This window comes from Topomyia yanbarensis, chromosome 3 (genome assembly GCF_030247195.1).
Source record: "Topomyia yanbarensis strain Yona2022 chromosome 3, ASM3024719v1, whole genome shotgun sequence".
In the NCBI taxonomy this organism is placed as follows: domain Eukaryota; kingdom Metazoa; phylum Arthropoda; class Insecta; order Diptera; family Culicidae; genus Topomyia; species Topomyia yanbarensis.
In genome coordinates this window covers 4,594,618-4,618,930 of record NC_080672.1, presented here as the reverse complement: position 1 = coordinate 4,618,930, position 24,313 = coordinate 4,594,618, and the positions used below count along the sequence as shown (strand labels likewise).

The window sequence follows — 24,313 nt, the reverse complement described above, 5'->3', positions numbered from 1 at the left end:
GGGTATCAGTTTGGGGAGAAATTCCGCAACCGGGGAACTCTCAGTCGGATTAAGGTGAGTTTAACGTCGGTGACTATCCGACTAGTTAGCGACAAAGTTAGGAACTAAATGGCTCATGGGAACTGGAGCTAAATGGCTAAATAGATCACTGAGATGAAAGCTGAATAGTTTGCAGAAAACGGGAGTTAAACGGCTCACAGAAATGTTTGCGGTAACTTACCGCTGGGTAATATTCACTCAGTTCGTGGCAAAATGTCTCAAGTACGCAGAGAATCTATATAACGTATCGGATGGAGAGAATGACGGAAAGCAAGAGGAATGTCGGGAATTAAATGGATGAATGGTCGAGCAATGCAATGGATCTAGCGAAGGTCCGAGTTAACTTCAGAAAAAGGTTTCATGATCCTCAAAATCAGTGGCATCTGCATAGGGGATAGTTGTGCAGTTCAGCCCAATTTTGGAACAGTTAACCGAGCAGTTGATCGACCGAAAGCCGGTAGTCGTTGGGGGTGACTTCAATGCCTGGGTTGTGAAGTGGGCAGTAGAGTAACCAACACAAGAGGATGTATCCTACAGGACATTCTACTGAAGTTAGACGGCGAACATGGTTTGGAGAGTCTGAGAGAAGTATACCCATAACAACCACCAGACGATTCGCTACCGTATCGGCAAAGGAATGCTGCTGCTGCGCGGAGAAGGACGACCGATGAGCAAAAGTGGAAGACCTTCGGCCGTACAGCGATACCGAGAACGTTGATGCGTCTGAGCTAGCAAGAAGGATTGTGATGGCTTATGACGTCACAATGCCGCGAAAGCTGGAGCCATGCAGTAGACTGCATCCAGCACTGGTCGAGAAATGTGAAAGGTACAGAGCTGGTGATGCTGCTAAATCCAGGAAAGTTACCGGCGATCTCGCCTCGTACAGGCTCATATTTCTGCCGGATACATTCAGAAAACTCGGAAAACTAATCGACGACCGGTTGAGCTACAACAACCACATCGACTACGCCTGCAAAAGGTCTAGCTAGTATTTCGTCATCGATACTGTGACATAAGGTTCCAGCCTGTGGTACTGCTCTGAAAACCAAGCGAAACCGCAAAAAGCTGTGCAGGATTCCCATCGTCATCACCCTGGCGGAGGATATCGAGTGTTACAATCGGAGAAACACCGGAAACGCGTGTAAGATAGTCAGAATCGATTTTATGGCGAGGGGGCAGCAAGAATGAGACAATACGGAGAAAAGGTTGACCTACTGGCTCATCCTAAACATGTTGACGTAGTTCAATAGAACGTCGACGTGCGTCAATAGAAAGCACGGAGAGGTAAACTTCCATCTGACAAAGCTCCTGTCGGGCCACGGCTGCATCAGAAAGTATCTTCATCGGATCGGGCATGCAACATCACTGTTGTGCCCGTAGTGTTAGAACATCGAGGAGTTCTTCGAATGTCAGAGGTGCGAAATGATACACAGGGAGATGCTTGATACGGTAGGGCCGGACATCAACCCGGATAATGTTGTCCACAAAATAATAAGCGACGTACTCACGTGGAGCGCAGTCAACAAAGTGGTGATGCAGATCATGACTGCCTTACAGCGGCAACGGCGTGATGGACATCGAGTAACGGTTTCGGGAGGGCTCTGCTAGAGTAGGCTAGATCTACCGCTGGGGATTGGTCGAGTAGACCGTGACAGAGCACCGGATAAAAGAATCGGTGTCTGGAAAACTTCTTCAGCCGGAGAACTCTCCGTCGGCTTAAGCAAGATTCACCGACTGTCTGTGTAGATCGCGATGAGATATCGGGGCACCACTAGTTGTGGGTCATCGGGGCACCAGCGAACCGAATGCCTTTCTCCATCGGAATCACCTGACCGACCTCGGAACCTGGCTTGTTGGCTCGGTTTCGGGAGAACGTCTCTCGCTGGGGAAAGCTATGTCCATCGTCGGGGACTAGACCGAGGAGTTCGCGAACAAGTTGAGAGCTCATCGAGAAAGTGGTAATGGCTCCGCTGTAGGTAGCCTCATCAGAAAAACTAAAAACTGTAGTGCCTGTTGCCACTTAAATCCCATCTTGATGAGCCATGTATCTCCTGTTTCCATGAGCCATTTAGCTATTGTTTCCGCAAGCCATTTTGCGTTATCACGATCTACTCGGATAGTTTAGTACCGGGGGTGAATCAACCCAATTCCGACAGAGATTTTCACGGCGGCGGAATTTCTCCTCATATCGATGCCCGTTGTGTAAGCTATTAGCGACCAGGTTTGTTGCGATCTACTCGTCTGTCGAGGTCGGCCCTGCGCATCCAGTTGGCAGGCGCTCCGACGACGCACTGTGGCGAGTCTTCTAACAAAAGTCGGACAAAACCTGGATGAAAATTGCATATTAAGGTAATTTTTAATTAACTCATTTTTAATGTAAAATGTTACAAAAGATAAGATAAATTTTCCCATACAGTGTTATCGAACTTATGAGCATTTCTATGATGCATCTTTTTTTAAATATAACTAAAACTAAATAAAAGAACAGAATACATTTGTGAAACAAGAATTTGCTATCAACCCACTTATTGTATATTTGTAATAATATTACATAGTTTGAATCAAATTTGGGAATATGTTGAAATGATCAACAAGGTTCTTTAAATGCGCTTAAAAATAAAACTAGTTATGCTCAAATCGGATTAAAATTGCAAGAGCAACATGTGTTTGAAGTGAAGATAGATACTGTGATTTCGAAAAAGGATTTGATTGAAATAGTCTGACACAGCGATGTTTATATTGCTATTAAAAATCTAATTCTCATTCGGTTGTCGACATAAAATGCAAAATGGCGTTCCACGTAATTTCTCAGCGAATGGGTCATTGCTTCCCAGCTGTTGAAAGCATTCTTCAAGTCTAAGGTGACCATCATTGTAGACCTGCCTTTCCGGACAGTCCGTCCACACTCTCCTTGTACTTGGTAAACCATGGTTATTCTCTCGAACAATTTTCCAACAAAAATCCAACGCACATATTTACCTATATCTACACATATTTGCCGGCTTCTGTCGCTTTCAGTTATCGGGGATGCTACCGTCATCGATGTATTTCTGCAACCTAGTCCTAAAAAATATCCGGGTTCCTTTATATCGATGTTATCAATACGAGGTTTGGGACTTTTTCACTGTCACTGGTTTTCGTCACCTCAATTAGCATTCCATCGGGTTTCTTCTTCAAAATCATTTTACTCTTTGTACGGTGGAAGTGACCGATCCGTTGGCTCATACTGCGGGAACAGCTCTTCGTTTATAACCTTCATCTTCTCTGGGCATCTTTCATCTGGTTCAGCTGGACCATTTACCCATGTCATGGCAACACTGTAGGCGTCTCTTCGAGCAGTCGCGTTGGATCTATGGCAAAGCTCCTCAAGGCAGGATTTTTTGCTTTTCTTGATTAGTTCGATGAGAGCGGTTCTTGTAGTTTCGTTCCTCTTTTTCGGTATTACTGTGAGCCCTCTGTCCAGGTTTGGAGGCTACTTACATTTAGGTCGGAGATCGTCATATTCCACCAGTTTTATCGGTTTTCCATTCCTCGGTATAGTCGCATTACCCGCCATCATTAGTGCTACCGCCAACTGGTCCGTACCTAGGATCGAGAAGATGTCCTAATCTAGGTGCTTCAACTAACACGTTCTTGTCGAAGATCGACATTTTGTACCTCCAGAGCTGCAGAAAGTGATACTGGATTCCCGGCCCTCCTCGCGGTAAGTGCTGATGGTACCTTCGATAGCAAGATCTACATTTAGCCTTGATCATTGATGGCCAATCAAAGTATCTTAGAAGACAGTGCCCTCCCCGACAATTCCGTAAGTCCCATGTTTTGGAATATTCCAGAATTAAAGTCGGTCATTGGATCCTCGGAACAAGGTAATTCGATTTTCATAGTCTCAAACGGAAGGTTTCATATACTCAAGGATTACTGGTAAAGATCGTATGAATCGGATTTATGGCTGGGGAGATACGGTCTGAATACTACAGTTCCATATGAAATCTTTCAATGTCAAATGCCTCTCAGCCAACCTCATGCAACGAACTCGACACAAATCGCCAGGATTTCGATTTGAATTCAAGAGGTTTCCAACAGCATTGATTACATGTCACTCCCGAAAAAATTACATAGATTACTTCATGGTTATAAAGATTACTTCTTCGAAAAACCGATTACTAATTAATTACTCGATTACTGTAAAATTTCTCGATTACTCTGGATTATTTGGAAACAAAGCGGGTTCTTGTTGGAATTACTTTAGATTATTCAATTATTTTAAGCGGAAACTTAGCAAATTGATCGCTATTATCTAACAAAATAATAAATATGGGTCATTCCATGCGAAGTGATCAAGGCACGTGTAATCGACCTCCACGGATTTGAATAAAATTTAGAGGAATTGTTCATCTAGGGCCAATATATAAAAACCCAAATTTTTGTGACAATTGAACCACCCCTCGGGTCATGAGAGTACCCCCCGTTTTGGCAAATTACCAAAACCCTTGATTTTCTTTTGATCATATCTCCGGTTCTATTTACTCTAGAATCAAACTACAAGATGGCTTTTGAAGAAAATTGTTCAAGGAGTCTATAAAAAATATTATTTTTTGCCGACAGTGTTGCCAACTATGCAATTTTTTCAGTTAAATATTAAAAGTTAATTTTTCTCAAAATACGTATACTTTAATTTTGAAAATTTTAATGCCATCGCGTTCCTCAGACATTTTTACATAAAAAACACTTATCATCCCAATATAATATGAGCGCATCCTGAGATACACCGTTTTGAAGAGAAAAAACCGCAATTTCCCATATAAAATCGCAAGCGCACAACACTAAAAAACCAACTTGAGTATTCTAAGTTCAAACATAATTTTTCATGAAGTGGACGAGAAATGATGAAAAACTACGTATTTGGTTTGCTTCTAGCAGATCAGGGTCGATTTTTATGACAGTTTGAAGATTTTCGCAATTTTGGTCAATAAAAATGGATTTTTATATGAGAAAATCGGAGTTTTTCCCTTCAAAACGGTATATCTCAGGATGCGCTCATATTATATTGGGACGATAAGTGTTTTTTATGTAAAAATGTCTGAGGAACGCGATGGCATTAAAATTTTCAAAATTAAAATATACGTATTTTGAGAAAAATTAACTTTTAATATTTAACTGAAAAAATTGCATAGTTGGCAACACTGTCGGCAAAAAATAATATTTTTTATAGACTCCTTGAACAATTTTCTTCAAAAGCCATCTTGTAGTTTGATTCTAGAGTAAATAGAACCGGAGATATGATCAAAAGAAAATCAAGGGTTTTGGCAATTTGCCAAAACGGGGGGTGCTCCCATGACCCGAGGGGTGGTTCAATTGACACGAAAATTTGGGTTTTTATATATTGGTCCTAGATGAACAATTCCTCCAAATTTTGTTCAAATCCGTGAAGGTCGATTTCAAGTTTGCATCTTTTTTTGATCACTTCGCGTGGAATGACCCATATAATAAAAAATAAACACCTTTAATACTTTCTAGCTCCGCTGGATTATTCTCACTACAAAAATCCCAAACCATGTGAACTGACAAAAAATTCAAAACGACTCACAGTGGCACCTCCTCATACAAAGATGTGTCGAGTAGGCAACCAATTTGTAAGAAGATTCATGAGCTACAGGGCGTCTCCATATGGGTATTTTCAAAAACATAGATATGACAACTTCGGCGCAAAAATGCGCAAGATCAGTTCTATATATCTTGAAACTACACTAAATTTGGAGTCAGATTCATGATAAGTGACCCATGGGAGACCATCTCAAAAATTGGAAGAGGTGTAAAGATAAATTACTGAAACGCCATTGAATTTTTCTATTGATTTTTCTTAATGCAGAACAAAGGTTATTTATTTCTGTACAAAAAACCCATATCTATAGTTTAGTATACTCATTCTTCTTTTCAAAAAACTTTAAACTACTCCAATCGGCCGTGTAACTCTTGAGATATCGCCATTTGAAGTTCGAAGGTGCGAACAATTATATGGAAACGAATTGAATAGAAATCATCGACATCACTTGCTTCAACGACATGTGAAAAATTCATTTTTCATCCGATTATCGCAAAATTTTGAGATTCTTTTTTTCGAATCAAGAAAAAAATAAAATAAATATTTTCGAAAGAATTACAAGACATTGATTTTCGGGGTTTTGTCACTCGTCGTGCCACTGTGCGACTATTCGGATAAATAGGATAAATAGTAGTGCTTGTTTTTTTATGATTCCACACAATCTTAATTTTTTTATAAAATTATAAAAGGCAAGCGGTATGCTTCTTCCTCAGGGTTCATCTCTTAGCTTCCTTTTGTACAATTTGCTTGTAAACGACATCTATGAATATCTTGTAAATATTAACACGCTAACGCAACTTGCAGATGTTGGAGTGGTCTCCGTAATAGAATTCAAAGCCATCGATCTGCAAAGTACTTTGGATAGTTTGTCTGCTTCAACTTTCAACCGGGTTTAAGGTTTCCATGCAGAAAACAAAGCTAGCAGTATTTTCAAGGAAGCGTGATACAGCACAAGTACAGCTTCTTTTAATAGGTCAAACTATCGCTCAAGTCACCGCAGTAAAATATCTCGTCATCTGGTTCGACTCGAAAACCACATTAGAAATCAGAATTAGAAGTGGTAACATAGGATAAATTTTCCAATTTTTTTCAATTCAGTAACTAGAATATAGTGGTTTGCTCTGACTCATGAAAACTCGACGAGTCTCCTGGCTTCGGCACATTCAATCAAAATTCACCGCTTTCCACAAACTGCTTCAGTTTACGTCCCAAAATTAGCCGTAATTTGGGATATGCTTGGGATCGTTTACACCCTGCCTGTAGACCATTATTTCTTCGTTACGGATAGTATAAGTTGTATGAAGTCCCTCCGTTCGATGAAGCGTGGAAAGCACTCCTAGAATTTTCTGGGGAAAGCACGGAAACTCTTAAGTGTTTTTTTTTGAGAAACCCTACCAGATTAATACCTTAGTTTGAGTCCCTTCCAATTGCTCCATTCCGGATAATGAGAAAGCGCAAACTCTAGCTAAGGTGAGTGCATTAGAAAGTGATTTTTATGAAAGATCAATTCACTTCAACGAATTTTACATGTATTTTTCTCGTCAAGGGACACTCGAAAGAAGGCAAATCACGTGGAACAGTAGATACTTAGGAAGGTGGCAACATTCTATAATCCCACAAGTATCCACGAAAGCATGTTTTAAGGGGATAGATACGGGTTGTAATTGAATTCGAGTTATGCTCATGCCAAATCATACGTTGGATGCACATTCCCAGCATATTGGACTTGTAGAGAATGATTTTTGAGCTTGTGGCGAATGATTATCACGACATCGAACACATGTTGTCTGGTCATGAGACGAGTACTGTGGCGCCATATCTCAGATAAGTTATTTCTTTTGGGTTCTGGATGTGCTGGCGATAAATATCCAAACATAAGCTATTTCTTCACTTTTCTCTATCATTCTCTGATCTCTACTACAAGACTAGCAGAAAATATCGCAGCACTCTTGAAAACCGAATGTAAATAACGGACTGGAAGTCGGATCTTTAAAAAAGACCAGCCGCGTGCCAAAATGGTGCAAGTTTGTATTCGTCTTGTTTCTGTCATCGTTTTCCGCCATCTCTTTTTGCTGTTCCTAATATGCTCTCTACTACTTAATCCCCCAAATGTCGCGCTTGTGTTTTTCCAAAGAATTGATCTGAATGTTTTTCCAAAGAATATTTTGCGCACCTACCAAGTGCCGAAAAGTGTTTCTCCTAGTTTTAATTGTTAAATCAAAGAATCTTTCTTGTTAAAATGCTAAGATGTATTCAAATGTTTTTGATTGCCTCCTTAATTCTTAATTAAATTCAGTCAATATCTTAGGGCCTAAGACATTCAATTTGCAGTATACAAAAAATGAGAGCAAAACTGTGAAAATCAACATATAATGAGTCTTGTAGTAATGAATTACTTTACGATTACTTTATGATTAACTGATTACATTGTATTTACGGTTGATTACGTGAATTATTTTAATAATACAGACAATTACCCTGCTTATTATTGATTACCAAAGTAATCGACGGATTACCGAATTATTTCGAAAAATCGAAGTAATTCTTGATTAAGTGTCACTACTTTGGCTCGTTGGAAACCCCTTGCAAATTGGTTTCTAGTCGAATGCAACAACCGAAATCGGTGGTTGCGTTTAAAGTGGAAGCTGTTTTAGCCTTTCCATGAGGCTTTGTTTACCAATTCTTAGATGGTTCTTTCCTTCCACGATCAGTATCAGACTCGTCCAACGAACTTCTTTCGTTAATCATATTCGTTTGATGTTAGACTTAATCGGCGATTTTGTCGGACGTCGAATCGAATCCTGAGCGTGTCGGTCGTCAAACGGTGAGATAATATAATTCTCACAAGTTTTCTATCTCATGGTTCCACGCGAGTCTAAGTCTATTGATGATATTTGGCCCTTACACCGATGATGACTGGATGCTCTAAGTATTCTGTTGATAGTAGCAGAATGAGAGGGTACGAACAGATCTAGGCGTGAAAACACTACCGTAAAAACGAAATGTTGATCGGATATCAGTCCTAATACGACTTTAATCTGCCTACTATCGAAGATCAGAGGTAAACAGGTACTGAAAATTAGCCGCGTTTGCATTTATAAATCTAATTTCAAGTTCCGCTATTGCTAACAATACGTTGTATTAACGTTTGATGGTCGTTATTATTGTTATTAATATTTTCTTTGATCTATAATATTTGACGGTATCATAACTGTCCATAATATGTATTATCAATCGGTGGCTTCCAACCCAATACATTTATCGTAGAGTTGAAATAACGAAATCTCTCTAAATATTGTTAGTAATATTCGGTGATTAAAAAAATTAAAATAAAACGCATTTAATAACAGAATCATGTTCACGCATGTTCAATTCACAACTTCAATTTACAAACAAACGACAATCGCTAACGTAAATTATGGGCCACTGCACTAAATATTCAATTAACCCTCTAAAGAGAAATGTCTTCTATTTGATTCCAGCATAAAACTAATTAAATGTTCAAACTTTTCTATTCTGTCCTTCATAAACGATTGACATTGAAACGAATTGCACCGCTAATATTTATAGATTCGCGTAATTTTGATATTTCACTTTGAAAACAATTTTTAACAACCTTTACCAAAAAAAAGCATAAAAAATTCTTCTTTCGATTTGTGAAGTTGTAGAATAGTTAAGTATGGAATATTATTTTTTAAAGTGAACCGAGCTAAGTAGTTTTGGACTAGTTACATTGAAAGTCTGTCAAATGCAATTTACATTATGCGAGTGCAATGGCTAAAATTTCACGCAGTTATTTCTAGCTTTCATATGTTTTATTATATTCTCATTTAAATTCATTTTAGAAATCTTTCGTTAAAATATGGCACGCTGAAATAATTCTTCTCTATCGAATGATACCTAATCTGTCTCAAATGTGTTCAACGATAGGGGTTCCTCAGTTCAATAGTGTCCAGGGTCCCCGAGTTGTCTTAAGACGGCTCTGCTACCGATTGCACACAGCCAGTAAGTGTGTGGCTTGGATCTAGCAATTAAGTATTTAGTTGCAGCCGCATGAGCGGACAACCCGTAGTCCACTTCAGCAAGCTAGTCCAGGCGAGGCATTCATATTAGAATTAACCAATCGAAATAATGCGTCTGTTCGTCTTTTTCCATCAGTACAGATTGTTTTCAATCGATTTTAATTAATCCCTCAAAAACGTCCAAAAGAATTGTAAAGTTAGATAGTCGAACTACGAAAACAATTCCACAAACAAAAATTTCTTCTCACTATAATTCTCAAAACAAGAGTCTTGAAAATTGCATCCGCATGGAGATACACTACTGGTTTCCAGTGTTTAAGGACATTATACATGAGAGCCACAACATAGCTGCTACGCCGCATACACCCCTCTCCCCTGCCTAACCATGTATCTGACATGAGCAAATATAAAAATACGTTTTTCAACACACTAACCTTGCTGGTGTGCCACGAAACTGCTACTTAAGGAAGCTAGAACATTTTCCTATACAATCAAACCGAGTTTTTGGCGGAATGCCATCTGTAGCTCCTATTTTGTGCGAAAATATCACCCCTCTTCACTTGGGGTTTCTTTTTGAAACACTCTCATTTTGCTTCTTCTCGTTTTCATTGCACTTTTTCAAAAGCACTTTATTCACACACCTCTGCAAAAACACTCGCGAAACTTTAATCGTTTACTAACAAAACTTCAAATTTTCTGCCAATATGCAGATGACCGAAGGAAAATGTTCGGAAACTCTCATTTGTGCGTTTGAATTTCGACTTCAGATTTCAGTTTTCTCAATGTAAACAAGCGAGTTGGTGCCTAGCAACGTGGCTTCCACATATCTTCACCTTAAATTTCTCGAAATTGACAGTTTTCAATGCCTACTGAGTATCTCATAGACTAGCGGGTGCTATCGAAATGGTTAGCGAAAACTACTAGATGAAATTTATATTTATTTTGCTACTATTTCGTGATCGGTACCCGGTAGATCACAAGGAAGCTATGTCAAAGTTTAAAACCACTGCTGGGATGAGAAAATTACGGTTAGATAGGTTTTCTATAGTATGCAGAAAAATTCTTTATTTTCGTTAACATTCATTATAAATTATCTTTGGGAGAGTTTTCGTAGTTTGTGAGTCTCTTCTTTTTGTATAAACGACAGTGAACTGTTTTTACGTTGTTCTAATTTTACTGATTTTTAAGTTTTTAATCAATCTAGATACAGCCATACTAATTTCAATGAAATTATAGAATGACAAATTATAGAAAGTTTACTGAAGACATGTAAACTTCATTTGTTGCGTTTTTCATTTCATGAAAATTCTAAAATCAAGGTTTAGGGTAGGGGAGGGGATTCATATAACTTATGCGGATTTAATTTAAGTCCAAAATAATCTTCAGATAACTTTAAGATGGTTTTAGCGTGAATAGTTGGTTTCATGACACCACATAAAAATTCTAATATAGTAAGTTTTTCTACCAGACTTCTTGTGTTGAAGTAGAAAAACGTGTTTGTTTGTTGTTTATTTAAATTGTAGTGTTGTGCTAAAGCTGACTTCTCTTACCCAACCCTTTCCGTTTTTTTTCGAATCAATGGTCTACCATCTTTAATCCAAGCAAATTTCATTTAATCGTCGCTTTTAGGTGTACAGATACTGATTTCTTTTCGCTGACACCTCATCAATATACAGGTTAGCTGTTTGCAAATTTTCGGAAAGTATGTTTAACACATCATTCGTAAGCTCTCTTTTGTAATTGTTTTGGTTGAAACTCCAACTCTTAGTTTCCGTTTTTGTAAGGTTTTGGAGCAATTTGAGACACTATTAACATAGACAGACATATTAAAAAAACCCTGAAGGTTTCGTTCAAATCGTGCTCCTTTAGTCGAACTCCATTCATTCGACAATGTGACGTGCTTACGTCGAATAAGTTCTCGCCATTCATTGAAAGAACGTCGAAGATCTCGAACGATTTAATAAATTTCTTTTGTTTCAGTTTATCCATCCACTATTGAGACAGGTATTCTGAAGTTATTTTCTTCTGCTCAGTTACAAATATAAATATAAATACGATGCATATTGTTTTCTCTAGCATTGTTATTATTAGAATATAGGTATATAAATTGTTGTCCGTCAATAAAATATTGCAATATTAGCATTTAACGTGATATTCGTATAATTATTTATGATATTTTACATTCTCTTCAGTCCTTATCAGTAATTGCACAATTTAAAAATTAATATTTTTGGCTCCATCCGAAAATTTTGGCAAATTTCCAGATAACCGTGTGTTAGTTTTTAAACGAATTTAAAAACTAGCACAAAAATGATTTTACACCACTTGCGCATGCAATATTTTGGCCAACAGTTTAGTCCCATTACGGCACTGTTCGCTGACTGCAATGGTAATCATAGCAACCAAAGCACGTTTATTCTAACACATTTCCATCAAAGTCGATGACCCCTCGCACTAATGCTCCCTCTCCCCTTCTATATTTTACAGATCGCCTGCTGTGATTGCATCCACGAATCTTTGGCGCAATTTTCACCTCGATGTTCCCGCCTGAATCGTCAGGATTGCAACGCCATTCGCCATTCCGTTAGAATAAAATCCAACCAAACAACCTGTTTTGCGCGCAATCGATCTCAATCAGACTCCAGTACTTATGGTAAGTTATGGTGCAATAAAGAACTTCGATTGCAATCCTATTCTTCGGCGCGGGTTGGCGTAGGGTAAAAAAACGGTATTTTAAAAATAGCAAATTCCTTTCCACTCGAATGCCGCGACCGACAATTTGTTTCATCGCAATAAGGGAAAGCAACTTTTCATATTCTCTGACAACTTCCTCTCCGAGTAGGTACATGAAGAACCATCCGTACCTACCGACTCTACCGAGATGAAGTAAAAAATAAAACCGATAAAGTCTGGCGATTAAATTACACAATTTATTATCAGTATTTACCTTTCTCGTCTCGTGGAGTGCAGTTGAAGCGCAGAGAAGGATGCTGTACCTACTTCTCTGCATGCCGGTGAGGCTCAACATGAACATTCTAAGGGATCGCTAAAAATAGGCGATTCTGCCGTGAGATCAGTACCTACGTACACACAGCTAAACAAACATTGGAAAAAGTTTAAAGGTTGAGTAAATGCTGCAGTTCAAAGAAACGAGAAAACGTGATTCTCGACTAATCTTATCCTGGAACCGTTGCAATCATAACAAATTGGCTACCTTCACCTGACTGTGGTGCCGATCCGTTATTGGTAATATGCAGCTCCAGCTCATCGAATGGCTCAATTTTATCTTAGCATATTTATCCTCAACTGTTTAAAATGCTTTTTTTTTTTTAATTTACTACCATAAGTCTTAGCCGCACATTAAAAACTGTAAAATTAATTTAAATTCGTTCAAATGGCGGAACGAGACCTTTCCACTGGCAAAGACACAGAGAAAAATAGCAAACACGTACTATTAAGAATTAATAAAATCTCGTCGTGATGATAGTAATTTCGTGCTCTAACAGTAATTACCCTTTATCATCATTAAATTCTATTATCGCAACCCGTTGAGCAACCGGGAGCGCTGAACCACCAACAACCAACCAACCAGTCAGCAGCTCCCGAACAGTGCCGGGAAGTTGTCTGGTTTTGGTTTGGTTCTGTCTGCGCTGTGATGCCACCGGGGCAAGGTGAGGTGTGCAATCATCCGTTATTATCATCATCGCCACTCTTGCCACTCCGAAAGGGGTCCTGCCTGACTCGCGTAGTCGTAGCGTATAAGTAGTATACGTGTACACTCTCCTAGGGCCAGCTGGCGGGTTCAATCACTGTGTGTCACAGAGCTTGTTCAACAGTCACCACCGGGTCGACCGGCTGGCCGGCCAACCAACCAACCAACGAACCGGGGATCGAGAACGAATCGTTACGCTTTATGAGCCATTGATCAACATTTTTTTTATAACAATTGCCTACTTGATGTACCTAGCTACCAGCATACGCTGTTCTGACGATAAAGTCAGCAGGAAACGGAAATTAGCGATTTGATTTGTTCGCACCAATGGTCGCATGTGTACAGGGAAAATAAAATGCACTGGAATATAGTTTAATGAATATTTATTAGCTCTGCAGCAGCAGCCTGTTTTACTGGGGAATTTCTTCTGGTCTTGGGTGCTTCTTTTTCTCCCTGTGTAGAGACGTTAATTCGCAAGGAAGAATTGACCTTAATCTGGATGTGGTGATATTAATTTTAATAATTCCAACGAGTGTTGTTGATTGAGGATGTACTTTGTGTTATTTTTGTTCATTTTGTTCAAATAAGCTCTGCTGACGGTTGGACTACTTATTGTGACTCAGAAAATTGTGTTCCGAGATAAAGAACGACACTCCTTTTGAATTTAGAATTTATATATTAATATCGTGAATGTGGGCAGTCTGACTCCCATAGGTACATTGTGATGTTTGAGGGAAAATTTAGATTAAGATAATGCAAGATGAGATCGATGTATGTAATCGAAATAACCCTTGTTCTTAAATTCTTTAGCAAAGCATGCTCTGTGTAAAAGTGTTTTCGCATTACGCATTTGTACTACTATTTGAAATACCGAAAAATAGTTTCCTTTTTCCACCCTCGCGATGGATTCCATTTTCATCAAATATGACACTAAACTTTTAATGGCTACTGTGCAAGTAAGTGGTGTTAGATCTTGTAGCCGATCCTGGATGTACCCATCGTCCATATACATATGGGGATCTTGAGTGTAGCGTTATCACACACAAACACACGTTTTAAGTTGTTATGCAAAATAGATTTTTCCGCATTGGCAAATATAATGAACGTTATCTGTGTGTCCTACTTCGCAAGGAGACATACATTCATTATAGTTACTAGGATAAACAGAAACGGTACTTCCATGTTCTTCGAATTGACCTGCAGGCGAGATAGCGCGTTCGGAGCAATTTAGTGTGTTGTGCCAAAAGGTGGCTGTAATGGAAAATCTCTTACAGGGTGCGCAAAATCTTGAATAGCTTCGGGAGGACATATACCCTCCTTGGCTTTATCTGACCAGAAGAGATTGCTCCCATCAACAGCTCCTTCATTTCCTCGTTGCAGTGTAGCGTTGTATGTTGACGTTGATTGCTATGCGGAGTAATCGATTAGTAGTCGTGCTCTTTTCTGTCTCTTTTAAAACAGCGGGCATTCAGAACTGGGTGAATGATCTCCAATAGTTCATTGTTGCTGACTTGTTGTAGCAAATTCAAATTATGTCAAACAAAACAAAGGTCACAAGATTCCAATCTTCGTCTCTCGAGATATCGTAGATAGGTGCGCCCGTTGTGTCATAATACCTACTACAGTTTTTGTTTACCGGTTATAACGTGGTAGCCGTATAACATTAATTTGCCAGCCGGTATTAGTCCAATTAAGCAATAGGCAACCCTGTTCCGTGTGAGACCAACCGGACCACTCTCATACATGCTTTCGCTCCTTGCTTACACACCTGTCCTGGCCTGATAGCCTGTCTCGACCTGCCATGCGGCGGACAGACCGGTTATGTTGTTGTGGAACAGTGGTCGGACTTGCCACACACCCTCGCATCACTTTCTGACAGCTCTATCGCTGGCTCATTTCGAATCCTCTGATGGGAGCTATGTTTTCAGGATGCCACTAGTGATGTCTTAAACCTCCGAAGTCAGGAATGTATTTTTGTCGGACATCTTCACAATTACCACACTCCCTATAGATAGATTTTCACCGACATGGACAAAAATTTACTACCACTATAAACAATTACGCCCTACTGCAAGTACCGTATATGAAAGTATCTTGACTACAAAACCTTCATACAACAAAAGATGGAAAAATTGGTTGACACGTTTGGAAGTTATATGTAATATCAGATATGACAATCACTATGCGGGATTCGAATGACCATAGTAGGCTTTGCCTGCCACCAAAATATCTGCCATGTACTCGTACAACCAATGCCGGTTCTTTCGGATCCCTAGACCTCTGTCATCATTGCTTCGCACCGGAAGTCTTTAGACCCCCCCATCCCCAATGTTCTGAGTTTTTGTTTTTATTTTCAATATGATTATAATATATATGAAGATATATGTACGAGAAACATGTGTGATTCCCTTCTTGCATACATATCTCATTCTGCTTAAGCAACGCAACAAGGAACGAATCAATAAAATTAAGAGATGGCACAAGTCCGTTAAAATCTGGGATATCTATCGATAACAAGATGATGTTGTTGAGCAGAAGCGGTAACAGCGGCAAAGTTTCTGTTACAGACTTAAAAATACAAGAGTGCTCTGGTGAAAAATTCATTTATTGGTTTGACTAAAAATTAAAATTGATAATTGCAAATGATTAATGGAATCAGTAAAGGTATATATCGCACTGAAACTTGTACGAGGTTTTGATGTTCCGATATTAGGTAGCTAGTAGATAAATCTGACTTTAAGAAAAAATGTTTTTGAAGAATGGCCAACGAGCAATTGTCTGAATGCAACGTGACAGAATGTTCAGAAGATGGTTAGTACAGTCACATAACGCGTTAGTACAGAGTAACACGCGAGAAAACCAGTGGAATTGTTTGATGTGGAGTGTCAACGAGCAACAGATAACCAGAATCAGGCTAGGAGCTTACTGCTCGCAGTGGTTACATATCGGGACAGTGTGTAACCATTCAAATGGCTACATTAACTGATTGAAGTGAGTCAAATGCTATCGTATTTACTCTAAAACAACATCTAACCAAAAGCGCCAATGTAACAATACTAACAGGAAGAAAATGGAAAATAACCCGGAAGCATGAATCACGAGCTGGACGGGTTATACACGCATGCTGACGTCGGAAGGCTAATACAAAAGGGCAGATTTCGTGTATGTAGCGCCCAGAAGAGAAACTAGCCAGATTGATTAGCAGAGAACCTGCACGATGTCGTTGATTTTGGGGAAAGCATTGCACTCGATGGACGTATGCAATCAAGGAAACTAAATGTAGATACATTGGATAATGGTGCGGATCAAATACCCGAATTGTTCGGTCGGTATAAGCAGTACTGGTTCACAAAAAAAAACGATTTCTTCTAATGTATATCTAGATATGGATTCCAAATGTGTTTTGGCCGACTCACTAACCTAGAAAAGCATTGCTAAATCTTCTTAATTTTTCTTATAAGACACATTCTTTCATGACGTTACAAATCTTCATTCGACAAATATGTTATAACTATAACATGTTATAACTACATCAAAACTTATTACAGATTCAGAAAGTAGACAAAATTTCACGAAAGATTCAATCAACATAAACTGAATATACTGGAAGAAGATTGTTTTATGGCCGACAATGTAACGTGACGTTACAACGCGTCACAAATTAGAACTTTCAACTTATTTCAATCAAATCATCAAATTCTAATATATTTAGTATATATAGTATCTTTCGTGAAATTTTTCTGAATCTGTGATAATTTTTGATGTAGGCGTTCATTTGATAAAGTTATAACATATTTGTCGAATGAAGATTCGTCAAATCACTGTAAACGTCACGAAAGAATATGTCATAAATACTTTTAAGATTCACCCAATACTATACCCAAATAACCAATAAGCATTAAAACGTAGCCTACTATCTGCTTTAGATCTACAGTCTTAAAGAGCCGTTAAGCAAGTTTTATTCTGATATGATGCTAGTATTATGCCAGAAAAGGCGAAATATTGTGCTATTACTCTGCAGAGATTGACAGCCCATTATGCGTTACTAATACTACAGAGAACAGACATTTAAGCTTGAACAAACTTTCCCGAAAAACTTGTGTAAACATTTAAATGAAAATGCGTTGAAAATCACCATCGCATACAGGTTTGCATGCGAGAGTCGCCATTGTATCCAAGTTTGTATACAAGTCCCGTATAGCGATTGCTGGTCGATCGAAGCGCCGACCAGTGGCAAGTTGCTACTTTCTGTTGCCATTTCAAAGCGACAGTTTAATTTCTTACACAACTTGAAAACTTTACTTGTATGTCAGTTCTCAGTGCTAATACTATTGTATAGCACCAATGATAATGTTTTATGAAAATTACCTTTAGTTAGTCTCGAACACATTGCCTTGCCTGGGCTATATTGCATATGTTCGACTGAAATAAAATATGCCGAATATAATTTTCAAGAGGAGTTTTGCATAACGAATAAACCCACAGAATTACGATAGCATTATATCGGCTTTACATTTGCTCTATAATGGCACTAAATGCACATGTAAAGCATACATGCTTTAATGATCCTTGAAGCATGTACGCGTTATATCAGTTTTTTATACGTATACAGAGCAAGCGCAGAGCTTTATTTATTTATTTATAATTAATTAATATCAACAGACACAGTGTGGTCCTAATGATAATTTCTTAATCTATTTAAAAAGTCAACATGTAATCTGCTACGTGGAATGTGAAGATCGAACTCGGATGACACTCTGTTGAAGGTCCGCTGCAAACCAATGATGGCACCGTTTACTCCATAGTTAGTCCGGCGAAGAGGTAATCGGAGGAATAAATTATTGCGAAGAGCGCGAGGGCGAACATTCATATTTATCGCACTGAGAAGCTCGGGGCAGTCAATTCGATCTTGCAAAATATCCGAAATCGTCATAGCACGGAATAGATCCCGTCGCACTTGCAATGTATCGAGTCCAATAAGCAAACCCCGGCTTTCATAACTTGGCAGCTGGTGAGGGTTGCTCCAAGGCAATCGACGAAGGGCAAACCGAACAAATCTGCGCTGTACTGTCTCAATTCGATGGACACCGTTGAGATAATGAGGGTTCCACACAACTGAACAATATTCCAGAGTTGATCGAACGAGTGAGCAGTAGAGAGATTTCAAGCAGTAAATATCTGAAAAGTGCTTAGATATTCTCTTTATGAACCCCAAACAGCGTGATGCCTTTGCGACCATATAGCTGATATGCTGTTTAAACGTCAGTTGTTCATCGAGAAAAACTCCGAGATCTTTGACGCAATTCGCTCTGTCAATTGTGGATTCAGCTAGACAGTAATTGAATCGAATTGGCGTTTTTTTCCTCGAGAACGTAATGACCGTACATTTCTTGGGGTTTAGGGTCATTCGGTTGATCTCGCACCATTCCGCAAAGGTTTCCAGTTGGCGTTGAAGGAAAGCTGCATCATCAGTATTCCGTATTCTATGGTATAACTTGAGGTCGTCGGCGAAAGACAACCGTGGTCCTTCTAAACAAAAGTTAACGTCGTTGAAATACAGAAGAAAAATCAATGGACCGAGATGGCTGCCTTGCGGAATACCGGATGATGCAAAGAACTCTTCGGATACACAATCACCTATCTTGACTGCTAGACGACGATCACTGAGATACGATTGCATCCAACGGAGAATATTAGTACCAAAGCCAAGTCTATCCAATTTTGCCACTGCAATAGCGTGATTTATCTTGTCAAAAGCAGCTGAAAGATCCGTGTAGATAACGTCAGTTTGAAGGCCGTCCGACATAGCATCTGTAACATATGTTGTGAACGACAGAAGATTCGTAGATGTTGAACGTTTCGGCATAAATCCATGCTGAGTCTCGGAGATATACTGTTTGCAGTGGCTGGAGATGGGTTCCAACACAGCCATTTCAAACAGCTTAGGAACTGCGCTTAGCGTTGTAATACCACGGTAATTGTCAACTACCTTTTTATCACCTTTTTTGTGAACTGGAAACATGAAGGAGGATTTCCAGAGTTCGGGAAATACTCCGGTTGATAGCGACAATTGAAACAGATGACAAAGAGGTTCAATTAGACCGGCAGAGCATTTTTTTAGAATAATAGTTGGTATATCATCTGGGCCTGCCGAGGTCCTGTAAACTAGAGCTCATACGTCCTCCATAGCTCATCGTTGAAGGCAACCCGGATTCCTTTCTTTGCTCGTTTACATGCTTCCAGAATGTTTTAGGTTCGGACTTCAACTTACGTTGCACGTTTCGCAAGTAATCGGCATGGCAACGCTTCGATGTCTTTTTATAGACTTGGTTAACATGAACGTAGTGTTGTCGCAGCACGTAGCCCCCAAACTTGGAGTACTTCTTCAGAGCGGCTCTTTTAGTCGCTTTTAACCGTCTCAGCTCGGCAGTGTGCCACGCTGAGTGCTTAGATTGAAGGCCACTTCTTTTGGGTACATAGCGATCGATAGCATAGCTCATAACATTGGAGAAGGTCTGCACTGCAACGTTGACATCATCATTGTCGAGAATTTCAGTCCAGTGGATATTCGGCAGGAAGTCAATAATGCTATTATAGTTGGCTGTTCTAAAATTATAGCTGACGGTGTCAGAAGCATTGCAGTCATGCTTCACTCGAATCGCTTCAAGCAATATATGCAGGGGAGGGTGGTGTCTAACAGTCTTTACCAGGGAGAACGGTGCTGCGGTAACTTTTGGCGCGTAGTCAGATTTGCTCGAAAAACAGAGATCAAGGATTCTGTTGTTCTCGTTCACCACATTATTCGTTTGGCGCAGCAGATTTAGACTGTAGCAGTCAAGCAAACTGGTGATACCAGCATGAAAAGATGACAATTCGGGATCAGCGAACATAAATCCGTCAGAAGCAGAGCGCCATTTTAATCCGGAGAAATTGAAATCACCAACAATCAGGATCTCATCAACCGGGCTTGCTTGAGCGGAAATCCGTTCCAGTGACTCAGTATGTGAATCAATCAATGTCGAATCGCGAGTGCGGTCCGGTGGAAGATAAACCACGCAAAGAAAAAGTGCGTAGCCAGCCAGTTTGATTCGCACCCACACCTGCTCAACATAGACCCCCAAAGTATCGTCAATCAGTTGCGCTTTCAATCGACGATGGATAGCCACAAGTACCCCGCCGCCGGTAGCCTTGAGACTGTTACGTGAGCTGCGATCAGTTCGGAAAACATCGTAGTTGGCACCAAATGCTTGCACTGACAGAGTGCTATCGCCAAGCCACGTCTCTGTGAGGGCGATTATGTCGAAGCATTCATCCGAACTTGCCATGGTATACCATCTATATCTTCGATTACTGAATTCATACCACCGGCATTCTGGTAATATATTTGTAGGTTTGAATGCCGCGATTGACTGGAAGCGAGGAGCTGATCAATGCTTGCATTAACAAAATCAGGTTCGTACTTGCCGTTGGTATCGATTTGGAAGACCCCTTCACCACTCCTGCACACAGGACCGGGACGACTGGTGAACGCTGGCTGCAATGGCTCGACTGTGGCAGGGGGATCTAGGGCTTCCATAGTGCTAGCAGCAGTGCGTCCCAGGGTGCGATGAGTCATATCAGCATAGCATAGAGTGCTTAGTCCTTCTGTGATCGTTGTAGAGCCGAATGTGCTATGAAGAGACGTGCTCGTTACGATGGGATCCAAATTTTGTTTTTGACATTGAAGATTCACAGCGGCGGTAGAGTTGTGTTCATCAGCAGACTGTAAGTGAAATTTACATTGAGGGCGTGCAGCATCTTGTATTGCTTCGGAAGGACATATACCCTTCTTGGCTTTACCTGACACAGAAGAAGTCGCCGATTCTCCAGGTAAACCTAAATCGCTCGCCGGGATACAAGAAGTTGGACAGATGAGTTTATCCGGAACAGCTTGGCGCTACTGTTCACCACCAGATGGATTCTTCTCCGCCGTAATCCTGATGATAGGTCGTTGGATTTTTGAATTGGTCACAAATTCACGAAAGTAGATGTTCTCCGGCCAAGAGTCTTTGGACAGAGCCTTATCCCTGTATGATTTGCTAACGCCAACTTTGAAAGTAATGAAGCTCAAAGTTGAGAGATCCTTGTCCTTAGGAACTAGACGAACTATTCTCGGTTGCAGATTCTCCCCCAGACAATCTTTCACAAGGGTAGAAACTTCATCATCCGTCGTGCTGGGATCGAATGCTGACAAGTAAACCCATAACAGCTCCTCAGGTGGTGAAATTGTTTTTATTGTTTCAAACGCAGCTTTGGATCCACGAATATTTGGAATTTTTGTTTTGAGCGAATCATCTTCCCGTTTGCGCTTAGGCGTGTTTGAAACTGGATTATATTCAGCAATTCGATTCCAAGGCGTTATAGTTGGGGATAGCGGTTTTGAGTCAACTTTAACCGAGAGAGCTTTGACGACATCTTTCAAATCAGCTATGTCGTTCTTTATAGATTTCAGAGAATTGTTGTCAGGCACTATGTCGCAACAACGCGAAGCCATTCTACGGAAATTATCATTCGAGAATAAGTCAGCACAGCCGTCGCACATCCAGAATAGATTCCGTGGGTGGGTTCCCAGGACGTCACGAACATCATAATCCATCTTGACGCATATCATGTGGAACGAATTTCCGCAGTATCCACGACATGTGATTCGATCAGAATCATTAACCACTTTCGAGCAGTTCTTACAAGCCATGCTGTTGATGTAGAAATAACGCCTAGCGGGTATGCAATATGCGCAGGAAAACGCTAACGGGTAACGTGCGTCAATGGAAGCGAACTTGCACGCAACGTGCGACAACTCAACTACCCACCAGCAGATGTCACTTTTGGCGAAAAAATTGAGCGTAACGTCTGTGCAGTGATAATGTCAAGTGAAAACAAAAATCACAACCAAAAACAATCACTTTCACGAATCACACCGGTAGATATAATCGTGCTTGAAGTCACGAAATTTCAATGCACACGTACTACCGAATAAAACGATATACAGATAAAACGAGAATAAAAATAATCGCGAGTGTAAAACACTAAAAAATCAAAAAAAAAACTATCAGCTCTACTGACGACCGGAATATAGCAAACAGTGATGCCAATAGGCTTGATCGCATCGTTAATGCTACAATTGAGTTTCAATGCAACATTACTGCAAATGCATAGCCAATATTGTGCAATGGTTTAATGCTTACGGTTACTTGGGTAGATAATGAAATCTTTTAAAAATTGCTAGAATAATTCTTTGGTGAAAATCAACGTAAGAGTTGACATATCGTCCTGAAAAAAACAGATAACATGAAATGAAATTAAATTCAAATCCACCAGCAGGAACGAATACCTCGATGGAATTAATCCCGATTCATCTTCTGAAGAAATATGGCGACGTGTGAACGCTCTCATCGGAAAAAGACGAAATACCGGCTTTTCGCTCGACATCAGAGGAGTCGCTAGCCTTGATCCCCGTGAGATTGCTGAAGAACTCGGAAGATTCTTTTCTTCCCTCTCTGCAACTGCTTCTCTCCCTCCAGAGTTCCTGTTCAAGAAAACCACAATAGAAGCTAACCCAGTAACATTCTTCCCTGACTCCCGATCTGAATGGAACCAACCCTTCTCCGGCTCCAAACTCACCTACGCTCTCATCCAAGGACAGGGTAAAGCCACCGGGCTAGACAACATCGGCTACCCTCTACTTAGAAAACTACCACCATCCGGAAAAAATAGCCATACTTCAATGTTACAATCGAATCTGGAACGGTGATCCCCTCTTTGACTCGTTGGCCAATTCCCAAAAGGACTCAGGGAACAAGAACAGCTAAGGATTTCCGACCCATAAGCCTTCTACCATGCATGTCCAAATCTCTTGAACGCATGGTCAACAGTAGACTAATCACCATGCTGGAACAACGCCCACTATTTGACAACCGACAACACGCCTTCCGGAAAGGGAAGGGCATCGGAACTTACCTTGCTTCCCTTGCAGAAATACCGTAAACCGGGGTGACTTTGATCATCGGGGTGACTTTGATCACTCGACACTTTTTTCGTAGATCGCTTATTAAACCAGAATAGTCTACCGAATCATTTTAATTTCAAATGATTTTTACTCTAAACTTATAAAATACTGATTTGTTATACTTTTTGAGTATACTGTTCGGTTTTTGTGTACAAAAACCACAAAAACCCGAAATTTGACTTTACCTGATTTTTACGAAGCTTTGTAAAGTGTCTATTTTTTATAAAACAAATAAATCTCAGATTTGAGCAAGAGTAATAAATTACAAGCGAGTTTTTATTTTCCTTTAGATTGGGATATGATAAATTTAGTTTTAAGAGTTTGTTTATTTTTAATACATTTTTTGTGAAACTAGTTGGCAATTATTTCAAATTATTTTAAGATAAAATTCGCAACATTTTTTTTAATGTTCAATATTCCAACCTGTTAAAATGGATGAAACTTTTTGTACATTGATAAAACACTGAAACAAAACAATTTTAGTAGTTTTAAAGGTTTTCAGAATCTTTTATTCTAGTTGGACACAAATTATACAAATTTTTGTTACTCGAATTTTACAGTACATTGAAATACTTTATATAATACTAATTAACATCTATTTAACAATGAGTATCCTTCCGGAATTAGTTTAAACAAACATTTGAATGAAAAACATTGACATCAATAACTTAATGTGGGTGAACATGCAGGTTATCAAAGTCTCCCTGGAACACGAAAACGGACTTCAACTTGAAATCATTTTTGAAAAAATAATGTAAACGGACAATTTTAGGTAAAACCATCCAATCTTGTTCTCCATACATCAGTACATGGTTTAAAAATATTAATTTTGAAAAAAAAGTGCTGCGTCTAAAATATGTAATGATTACTTCGAAAAGTGATCAATGTCACCC

The 24,313-nt window shown here is 39.6% G+C and overlaps 1 protein-coding gene across 1 annotated transcript in view; it reads left to right on the top strand.

Moving 5' to 3' along the window:
• Positions 1-24,313, top strand: part of LOC131691758 (uncharacterized) — a 403,765-nt gene that overhangs the window by 297,401 nt on the left and 82,051 nt on the right. The window contains exon 5 of the mRNA XM_058978386.1: positions 12,151-12,316. The gene's annotated coding sequence lies outside the window, so the exon portion shown is untranslated. The remainder of the gene's footprint in view (positions 1-12,150; positions 12,317-24,313) is intronic.